Here is a 12096-nt window from a genome sequence, read left to right as displayed (position 1 = left end):
ATAAAATTGGTTTATTATCCTATAGATCCCTCCTAATTTTGCCCTTGTTTTAATAAATCCCCCACTAACCATTAGTCTTAATTTACCTATTTAAGTTCTCTATTTTAGCTTCTATTCCTTTTTAGTCCTAATTACTAACGTGTTTTCTATTTACTCTATTTTTAATCTATAATTTAATGCCAATACTACCGACTCAGTTTCTAGGATGTGACAGTTAGGTTCCGTTTTAAGGGACGGGTGGTTATGTTCAGGAGGTCAATGCAGAGTCAACCATGCCTCTTGTGCTAACACATGCTTTCTTGGTGGAGGGGTATGACAAAATTAAATATTTTAAATGAATAAATATAAAATTTTATTTTATTATTTTAAAAAAAATAAATTTTAATAATTATGATAAATTGTGTAAACTAAGAAATACAATAAAAATATTACATGAGAAATTTAAAACATGATACCGCATTAAATAACATGAAAATAAATGAAAATAAAATTTATCTGATCCTTTTAAATGAAATGGATCAATCCTTTAAATAATTATATAAGGTGATTCAATCTATGAATAATTGTATGGACTAACTTACTTAAATTACATTATTTAAAAATAAAAAAGAGTTCTAAAGTAATAAATCATGTATCCTAAACCAACTTGTGAATCAACATGCAGGTCAAGTCCTTCAATTTATTATTTAAAATTTTATGTTTTGAAATTTTTTTCTTAGAAAAGTTAACCAATTAATTAACATATGGGCCAACATTTTAAATATAAAATATAAAATAAAATGAAAATAATTAATAAAAATATTTTTAAAAATAATTACTATGATAAATTATTTACTTATTTTAAAACTAATTATTATGGAGAAAATACAAATATATAACATTTCTCCAATTTAAGTTTGTTGACTAGTGAGGTAAACTAAGGGAAAATGATAATGGTAGAATGGAGGAAAATGAAGTGAAGGCTGGTAAGTGTTTCAACTTTTGAGAGAATTAGGAGATTAGGAAGAGAAAGTGTCTACGTGAGTGCGTATGAACTGTTTGCATATCCCTTTATAGAGGGGGACAAGTCTGGATATGTTTCCTAAGGTCATTGACGTGGAAGTCTAATTTTGTACTCTTGGCAGTTACAGTGATGTAAAGTCTTAGGACAACTGTTAATCAATTACTTTTTGGATTGTCATTTACATGGAGAAGAAGCCTCTGTAAATTTATTTAGGAGGATATATATAGTAACCCCTGCCAGTGAGACAAATCAGAAGGGATTCATGATGCTTACTACTCAAAGGGGAGAGAAAGCATTGTTGATAATACCTCTAGTAATTTGTATTTGATGAAGGAAAAATACATCAAGATTGAACAAATCTATAGAGGAGAATTTTCTTTCTCTTTATCTTGGGTGAGATCTTCTACAGAAAGGAGTAATTGGTATTCTCGTTCATTGAGCGAAGCAGAGGAAGCTGAGTTGAAAAGTTTGCAAACAAGTTTGCCTATAAGATATGAGCAAGTTCACAACTTGAGAAATGTGTAGTGGTTTTGTTTGATCGAAAAGAGCTCTAATGACTTTGATGATGAGAACTTCAGTACTCTTAACAAAAATCAACTTGCTAAAGCGAAGCCATGTATTGAAGCTTGGCCCTTTAGAGATGACAATGTAACCACAAAGAATTTTTAGGGGTTGTGTGAAGAGCCTAAGGATTGGTTATCTTCCTATGCTCTTTGTCCCAAGCGAAAGTAGGATTATAGAAGTAATAAAGGATAAAGCAGTGGTACTATTGCAAAGGTTTCTATGGCTCCAAAAGTTACAAATGAGTTAAAAGTTGTGAAGGTTCCTGAGAACATTGAAGGATTCAGAATTATTGACATTACTCAGGAGCCTTTTGAATAAAGTGAGGAACATAATTTAGAGGTTTACACAAAGAGAAAAAAATATGTTTGCTCTCTTTGTACTGTTGTCGAAGGTCCATTAAGGGGTGATATGATAGATATTAAATCTCATGCGGGCTCTGATACACAATCTAGTGTTGGATGTATTACTTTGATTTTTCTAATTTTTTGTATCTAGTTTTGTAGGTTTTTATATTTTCTCTACAAGTGAACTATTGTAATCAAGTGAAGCATTCACATTAGAGATGAATAATCATAGTAAGGAATCTAGAGCCAAGATTCGTTCTTTAAGTCTTTCATTGGGCTATGGCACTTTTGATGAAGTTTTTCTTAAAACTTTTAATTGGTGTTCTAGTAGTAGTAATGGTGTGTGTTGTTTTTGTCCTGTTTATTTATTTACTAGAATTTTCATACTAATTGTTTGTTTGTCATGCAGAGGACTTATGCGGAGGTGGAGGTTCACATGTGAGAGATAGTAATGGTAGTTCCATTAATCTTGAGGTCAAGTTAACTTCTCCTACAACTTAGGTGTCTATTTCTCTTCCTACTTCAACCATTTCTACCTCAACTACACCTGCCTCAATGCTTTTTCCTTCATTGCATTTACATTTATCTCTTCTAGTTCACCAACCTTAGTAACTTCAGACTCAACTATCAAGGAATTGGTTAATAAAAGTCTAAGTGCTTTGAGGAATGAACTGATAAATGAAAGGCCTATTATTCCTCTCTAGGATTAGCAACAGAAGAAAAAACGTGAAAATGTTGCTCACAAGAAGACTAGTTCTGGGAGTTCAACTGCGAGCAATCTAGCCTCTTTTACTGCTTTTTTAAGTGACTCTAATAAATTTATTCCTTTAATTCATCTGCTTTCATCACGTTTATAAAACCAATCTACTCCCTTAGTTGCTTTGTCTTCAAGTTCGCGCAACCTAACCAATGGTTTTGTCTGCTCTAATTTTTCTGGTGATAATCCTACAACTATACATTGCTCTTTTAATTTATCTACAAACTATTTAAACTAAAACTAACAACTTGATTTAATTTTGGCCATGTAGGTTCAATCCCCATTGCATATACTATAATACACATGTCCTGAAGTTCATCCATTTTGCCAATTTTATCAACTTTATCAGCTTCATCAACTATTGGTGTTTTAGCAGCTTCATTAACTTTATCAATTGTTGTGTTCTAGTAACTTCATCAACTTCAAGAACTTGACCTTTTGTAGGGCCCTTGCTTACATCCAAAAGTCTATCTTAGAGTGTTCCCTTAATGAGTAGTACTTCTTCAAGAATCTATCCTAGTGGGGGTAATGAAGAGTGCTACGAATCCTTATTCCCACTATTTTATTTGGAGAGGATTTGAAGGATTAACTAGCTTTTTTCATCCCGATAAAGTAACGTGGAAGATGTCCGGATGGTTTCCTTTGAGCTAGATTGAGGGTCCACCTGTGGTGCATCAATACACTTATGGAAGACTATTAATAGTCTGGAATATGAGCAGAATTTTGTGCACCAAAAATTGGGCAGATCTTTAAGACATCAAAAGCTCCATGTGCGAAATTGAACTACCTGAAGATAAATCTTAAAGAAATTAGTTGCTAAAGCTTCCTCAAGGGAAAACCATTTTATAGGAAAAAGTTAAACCCTTTGAGGAATCGAATGCAAAATTAAAGGAAGACACCGCAAAGTTAGAAACAGAAAATGAGGGCTTGAAGAAAGAGAAGGTTAAGTTCAAAGCTCGAATTAAGAGTTGATTTCGAAGCATGTTAGTGAGGTTGCTGCCTTGAGGAGATCTCAAGATGGTATGGTTCCCAATTGAAAGACCAACATAATGCAAGTGTTGATGCCATAAAATAAGATATGAGTGAAAGCTTACTAGAAAAAAGATACTAAATTCGAATCTTTGCAAGCCGCAGTTAAGGTTCTTAAAAGGGAGAAAGAAATTGAAGTTAATTTGGCTAAGGCAGAGAAGAACAAAAGTATCCAAGAAGCCATAGCTATAGAAAAATCTTATGTTAAGAGTACTTTTAAGTGGGCTCAACATGGTGAACTTTGATGTATTTAATCATGTGGGTCCCAAATGGGAAACCTTTAAAAAGGCCTAACAATTTGTTGTAATGCTTCCTCCCAATACCCTTACTAGCTCAGTTTTTGAGAGGAGGAAACAAATGATAGGGATGGAGAAGACTGAGCTACTAAGTAATGCCATTATTTATTTCTTTTTTTTTGTAAGACAATGTGATTTGTACTTTATTTCATTTTATAGTTGAAATGATTTCTTCAATTGCCGCCTTTATATTTCCATACTTATTTAAGAATAACATTAAGATAAATTTGAATTATGCATCTTTTCTTAAGTTATTTTACCTCTTTAAGGTAATTTAGAACTTCAACATTTTTTAAAATGACTTTACTTCTTTAAGGTAACACACTTCTTTAAAGTAACCTATGTTATACACTTCTTTAAAGTGGATTTACCTCTTTAAGGTAACATAGTTCTTTAAAGTGAACCTTTATTACACATTTCTTTAAAGTGGCTTTACCTTTATAAGGTAATACACATTTTTAAATTAAACTTGTGTTGCCACACTTCTTTAAAATGGCTTTACCTTTTTTTAGGTATCACGCTTCTTTAAAGAGAACCTATGTTGCACAATTATTTAAAGTGGCTTTACCTCTTTAAAGTAATATGCTTCTTTAAAGTGAACTTAGATATCAAAGCAACCATTAAAAAAGAATGAATATACATTTGACCGAAGGTTACTTATAAAATTAAAATAAAATATTTCTTTAAATGTCTCACATTCCATTCGTGAGGTATAACTTTTCCTTCCATTTGGGCTAATCTGTAAGCTCCAAATCTTAGAACTTCTATAACTTTATTTATATGATCCTTCCCAAGTTGGAGCCATTTTTTCTCTTTGTCTGCTAGTGTGCTTGCTTCTGAATTTTGCATCACTAAATCTCCAACTTGACATTGCTTTTTTCCCACTCTAGATTTGAAATACTTGGCTACGTTTTGATTTTTAACTTCTAAACAAATCTCAGCTTGCTCTTATGTCTATTGTAACATATCCAAGTTAGCGCGTAATAACATATCATTTTCTGTAGCATTATGTTAAACTAAGTTTTATTTGATAAAATGTTTTCATATAACAAATTGAAGTGTTTTTAAATAAAAGTTAAAATTGAACAAAATTGATAAAAAGATTCTTCAAATTGAAGTATAAGAGATAAAATTTTGAATATCTACTTTGAGCTCTTAAAAATTTTTGAAACAAATTTAAAATCAAGTTAAAATGATTTTAACCAAGTTAAAATCTTTTAACAAATCAAACTAATTTTCAAACAATTCAGATTGCTCCAAGCCAAAAGTATCAATACCTTTTTGGCCAAGTATCGATATTTTTAAAATATCGATACCCTTCAAATAAATGATACCAAATTGACATTTTTTTTCACAAAATCAATTAAGTATCGATCCAGTATCAATACATTTTTATAAGGCATCGATAAATTTGTTATGGTATTAATATTTAAACTTCAATGGTCACTAAATTTAACATTTATTGTAAAAAATATCGATACCTTTTTATCTCGTATTGGTATTCACTGTTGCAGGTGTACTAAGTGCTCTGGTTTTCACATCCCCAACGGCTTTATTAACTACCACAACAACCTAAATGGCTGGAAATCAATTAGAGGGTATAAATACCAGCTTCTAAAGATCTTACAATAGCAAGAAATCATATTCAAGCAAAAATAATCAATCAAACAACCTTTGTACTCAATACTTCCATAATTCTCTTGTACACACTTGTGAGTTCTTATTGTTTTTCTTTTACTCAAGTGTATTCTTATCTATTTGTGCTTAATCGGCAAACATTCTAATCTTGTTAGGATTATTTCTTTGTTTGCTTCTTAGTAATTCTTTGAGAGGGTTTATCTTAAGATTTGGGGTAGAAATCTTAAGAGAGTTGTAAGGTTAAACCTTGTTCTCAAAGGTTGAACAAATTAGTGAATTTGGCAAAATCCTTAGCTGTGGAAAGCTAAGGTAGTGCAGTAGGCAATTGGGGTCAAACCACTTTAAATTTGTGTGTTCATTGTTTCATATTCTTTCTTTACTCCCACCAAAATTTTTAAAGGCCAATTCACCCCCTCTTGGCAATTTCGGTTTGATTAATCGAGCTAACACATTATAATGTATAACCCTGTGGGTTTGGTGACCTATTTCTAATGGAATATGACTTTGGTGACAAACGTTAAATTAAATGGGATATCACCTGTGCATTGTAGTATAGAATTTTTATTACTTACAATCAATTCAATAACTTTCTATAGCTAATATCATATGAAGTTATATTTACATCTCCCAGTGTGGGATGTGGTTCTTAAGGCCTATAGTATACCTGAAAATTCACCAGTCCATGCTCCTTTTGCATCACCTACTTTTTTCTTCAATTCTTGGTAAATCTTCTTGTTGGTTGCTTCTGCTTGTCCTTGGGTTTGTGGATTTTTTACTGACCTTTTAGTCGATAATTTATGCAAATTAGAGAAGAAGTATTTAAACTTTCCCTAAAATTATGTGCCATTGTCAGTGATAATGAGATTTGGAATTCTGTAGTGACAAATGATAGACTTCAACACAAAGTTTATCATTTGCATTTTCATGATCTTCGTTAAATCGTCAACTTCTATCCATTTTTTAAAGTACTCAATAGCATCAACTATGAATTTCTTTTGAGCTATTTCTATTGGAAAAGGTCCTAAAATATCAATCCTGCAAGTTGAAAAATAATTGAATGAAGTGGCTCCATTGGTTTTCGTGGGACTAATGAGAATCTTTGACATGGTTCGCACTGCATAACTAAATCCACCAAATCCTTTTGAATAGTTGGCCAATAGTATCCTTAATGTAGAACCTTATGGGCAATGTATGTGGACCTAAATGATGCCCGCATATCCCTTCATGTATCTCCCTAAGTACATAATTCACTTCTGATGGCCTAAGGAATCTAAGAAGAGTTTGAGAATAACCTTTTCTGTACAAGGTACCATCTATTAGGATGTACCTGGGCATTTTCTTATTATTAAACTAGAACTTATCAAAGTAGTGAATTGTATAATTCAAGGTGACTAAAGGTTATTATAAGCATACGTGGTCATTTTTTTATAAATCTTTATTTGTGCCTTCTTATCATTTGACAAATCTCCTTTTTCTATATATTTGATTATTAGTGTTGTAACGGCCTGTCTGATGTAGACTGTTTGGCATATAGTCGATTAAGCCAAGGGTAGAATAAGCGATAGACTGGTGTTTTTTCCATTAAATGTTTGGGTGGCATATTGCGTGGATTCATAAGTACGCCAAATGAGGAATGCCTCACTGGAATTTGCCATTTGGCAGAATTTAGGTTTTGGCGGACTCTTTTGTGAGACAATCTGCCAACCCTAGATACTTTGGGTGAACTTGTTAGTTCGCAGATTTAGAGACTTGTTTTCCATGTTTTAGCATAAAAACGATGGCTTGGTGAGTATCATAAAATTTTAGTTGAGACCTAGTTGGAATTGAACTAGATTACTGTAGATGACAACTTGATGTGTTTAGCTAAATGACTTGTTTAGTTGGCTTGTTTTAGTGTACAAGCAACATTTCAGTTCTTACTAGGCTGGTTAGTGGTAGCATTTGTGTTTGGTAGAAATGATTGACTATAAAATTCATGTATTGCTTTGATAATAGGAAGGAAAATCAATTTTTCTTTCATTCCTTGCTAGCACTTTTGTAAGCAAACTCTCAAGTTCTCTGTTCTTCGTTAGAGAAGTTTCCAGTAGCTAGTCAAGACTCCATTGTTAAATACCAGTTTACTGGTAATTTTTGGAAAAACCTTAGATTGTTATCGAGTGGGATTTATATTTTTGCGATGGTGCATGCATAGATTTTTAAAACTGGTCCGTAAGGAGACTTTTTGATTTTGGGTTGCATGCAATTGATTCATGCATGCATGTTAAATGTTAGTAGATAAATGATTTGATGGTTATAATTGTTTCTTATTTTGCTCAAGAAGCTAGTAAAGGCATGAGCAATTGAGGTAAATGACCAGTAGAGTAGAATTTGTTCTAAAGTTTGCTGGTGAGTTCCTTCTTACTTTCTTTAAGTTATGAAACTTTCATGATACGTGGGATGTGTATGGTAAGTTGTCTCTACCGTAAATGGGTCGATGTGTTGTGTCCGGACGTATGTGTAATAAAACAATGTTCTATGAGTGATAATAACCATTATCGATGTAAAAACACCCTCCTTGTTGTACAAGCCCAGTACCAGTAATCTGTGATATGTGAAAATATGGAAAGGAGATTTGTTTTTGATGCCTCCAGTAGGGCAGTTATATTGCAAACCGAACTGGCAGATCATGAGAACACATGTTTAACTTAACAAGAGTGATGTAAGAGGTTATAGATGGAATATGAACATGATTGCTATGTGATTCTGATTTCTGAAATATGGGTCTGAGGCTGGCACAACGATGGGTTATTTGTAATCACGCATGACTGTGGGGGGTATGTTTATGTTGGTGGATAGTGACTGCCCATGTACTGTATGGGTTATATTTAAATTGGCGAAGTGTTGCCGCTAGAGAATTGTGGATGAAAAAGTGGCGTATTGTGTTTGTATGACAGAGTCTCACGAAAAAGTTTATTTTTCTTTTCTTACGGGTCTTGATGCTTGTTGATTATCGGTATTCTTGTAAACTATTTGTGTATATTTTTGGAACTCACTAAGTTCAATTGAAATCATTAGTGTTATTGAGCCACTTGTTTATTTTGTATGGCGGGTGGCGTATAGAATTATTTTGAATTCAACTTATGTAACTATCTTTGACGTTTGCAATATTTTTGGTTTAAAAGAGAATTGCCCCTTCTCCCTAAAAGTGTATGCCTAACTTTATAGATTTGATGTTATGAACTTATCATTTATATGTATATACCATAGATGGGTAGTGGATGGATAGTAGATTTTTTTTATAATACCTAAAAATTTTCTTTAAAAATGCATTACAAAATGAATGAAAAATAGTAGTTTTTAACAAAAAGAGACATTTTTAAAACTGTCTTTCCAAATATTTAAGTTAAGTCGAAAGGTTTGAATCTGTCAGTAGTGCCATAGTCCATTGGGTGGTCTGTCGGTTGAATGTAATACACCATGTTTTCTTGACGAGCTAAGGGGTGTTACAAGTGTCATCCAAGTTTCACCATCATCGATTTCACAAACTTGTTGTGTAAGGTTGTAACTTGGATTTTCCTTATACTCCAGTAAAATTTTCCTTTCTTTTGGATCTTAAATGATGTTGCAAGCTTGGAAAGAGCATCCACTTGAACATTATCTGTCTTTGGCACTTGTTGTATCTCATAAGAATTGAATTTAGATGATAGTCCTATCCCCAAGGCATGATAATTTGTTAAAGTTGCGTCATGGATCTCATATTCTCTAGATAGTTGTTTAGCCACCAATTGAGAGTCTATGAATATCTGAAGATTTCTAACTACCAATCTCTCTGCTAATTCAAGCCTCACAATTAACACTTCATACTCTACTGCATTGTTTGACATTGAAAATGAAAATTTTAAACCATATTGCCAATCTTTTTTTCCTTTGGGGTTAAGCAGTAAAATTCTAGCTCCTGCGCCAGTATTTCTTACAAAATCATCCACATGCAATTTCCACAAGCAAGTGCAAACTTCAGAGGTTTGTGTCTGAGAAAAACCTACAACTTTAATAAGTTTATTAGAGTTTCCTTCAGATTGCACTTCAATAAAGATAGGCTATTGATCTTTGTGATTGTTGGAGAAAGTACACTTTCCTAGAATGTCCACTAGCATTTGTGCCTTTACCATTTTTCTTGGTGAAAATTCCAGTCCAAATTCACTCAACTCTATGCTCCACTTCATCATACGACCCTAAACATACACCTTATTGAGTATTTCCTTCGAAGGGTGACTGGATAAATTGATCACTTGATGAACCTGAAAATATTATCACAACTTCCTTGCAACTACTACTAATGCAAATACTAGCCTTTCAATTTGAGAATACCTTACTTCTAAAGGCTAAAGTACCTTGATAACATAGTACATTAGGTTCTATTCGGATACCTCCTCTTTAACCCATATCGAATATATTGTCTTGTCTATTGCAACTAAATACAAGTACAAGACATCTTCTAGAATAGGTGAAGCTAAAAGATGAGGCTTGGTCAGATAAACTTTCAGTTGTTCAAAATAATTTTGAGACTCATCTATCCACTGGACGGGAGCCTTAAGAGCCTTAAATAAAGGCAAACATTTGTCAACCAGTCTCACGATGAATCTGTTGAGGGCAACGATCTTTCCATTGAGTTGTTGAATCTCTTTTGTATGTTTCTAGTGGGCTGAAATTCAGTATGACATTTATTTTCTCCAGGTTCGCCTCATACGTCACTAAGAAATAATAAATCCCCAAAACTTGTCTACTCTAACCCCAAAGACATATTTCTCTAGGTTCAACTTTATATTATACAACTTGAGTGATTTTTCACAATTCGTTAAGGCAAATTAGGCTATTTTCACCACTTATTGAGTTGTACTCAATTGATTTTTGATCTTTTACTTTTTTTTCTAGAATTAGTTAGTTTTGAAGTTACATTAAATAAATTGAGCTTTTAGTGTTGTTTTATGAATTTTTAGGCCGTAACGAAGAACTAACAATTGATTAAGTGTGCATAACAATATTTATGGCTAAGGAGTCAGTGGACTGCCTTTTATGTCACAACATTCAAAGAGAATGTCGCAACACTAAAGCAAGCTGTAACACCCCTCACCTAGCTCAGGTTCTGGACTTGAGTTACGAGATGCTACTATTGTTACAAAAGCATTTCACAACAAAATCTCAACAGTAATTCAGTCCAATCATCAGTTCTTAACACTAATGCATGCACGACACATTATACAAGTAAAATCAAAACTCAATCAAGCTTACGAAAGCTCCCAAGTTGACCAGGCATGAATAAAACAAAACTATAAACTTTTCAAACTTTAAGTAAGGGTATCGATATTCAAGTCAAGTACTGGTGCCATATTTAATTTCGATGTTTCAAAAAGCAAGTTAAAGTACACAAGTATCGATACTCAAATTAGGTATCAATATCCTTTTGGCATTCTGCTAATTTCAAATTTTGAAAATGAGCCAATTTTATCGATACTTTTATAAGTATCGTTCCTTGGTAAAATAAGTATCAATACCATATTGGAATTATGTTGATTTAAAATACTATTCATTTGGTAAAGTACCTATACTTCGTTCAATAATATAAATACTTTTTGCCTGAAGATTAAAATTCTCATGTTTTGGTACTTTTTTATGCTAAAAAACAAGACTAAACATAATTTATGCATTAGGCATAATACAGCCTACATAAAGATCAATTCAAACCATGCTAATATATTACAATCATCCATTTCTCAATCCATAATTCCATCATGTTCTTAATTAGCTTTCGACATGTAACAGCCCGTCTGACGGAGTCTCTGTATTTGATTACTGTTTGATGTATAGATGGTAAATTAAGGATAGATTTCTGTAAGTAAAGTAGTTTTCCTAGATAAGTATAGAATTATGTGTAATTTACCATTTGGAAAACTTCTAAGCTTTGGCGGACTCTTCTGTTAAGTATCTGCCCACCCAGATGCTTTGGGCGAACTTGTTAAGTTCGCAATTGTTTAGATTTGTTTATTATTTTATTTTATAATTATTTGATTAGTCAAATTAAGATTTAGCTAGAATAGAACTAGACTATTTTGGATGATAAGACTTAAAATTTGTTAAGTGCACTTAATCACGAGAATCAAATGTGTTAGTGGAATTATTTGATTTTTCCACTAATTCTTGTCTTTGTGGCTTAAATATATAAGAATAGTGGTGGTCTTTTTGAAACACCTTTACATCTTCTTCTTTCTTGAATTCCTCTGTAAATCTCTAAAAAACCTAGGTTTAGAAGAACTTCATCGAAGTGAAGGTTCGCAGTATTTAGTTAACATCTACTTTAGTACTAGCTCCTTGGTAATTATTAAAGAACCATGTTACCTGCATAGATGTTAGAATGGTGTGTGGGGAAGGAAACTTCTTGATCCTAGATTAAGTATTATTGATTCTTGCATGCATATTAAGATTTGATAG

Source organism: Gossypium raimondii, chromosome 10, assembly GCF_025698545.1.
Source record: "Gossypium raimondii isolate GPD5lz chromosome 10, ASM2569854v1, whole genome shotgun sequence".
Lineage (NCBI taxonomy): Eukaryota > Viridiplantae > Streptophyta > Magnoliopsida > Malvales > Malvaceae > Gossypium > Gossypium raimondii.
This window is presented reverse-complemented; position numbering follows the sequence as displayed.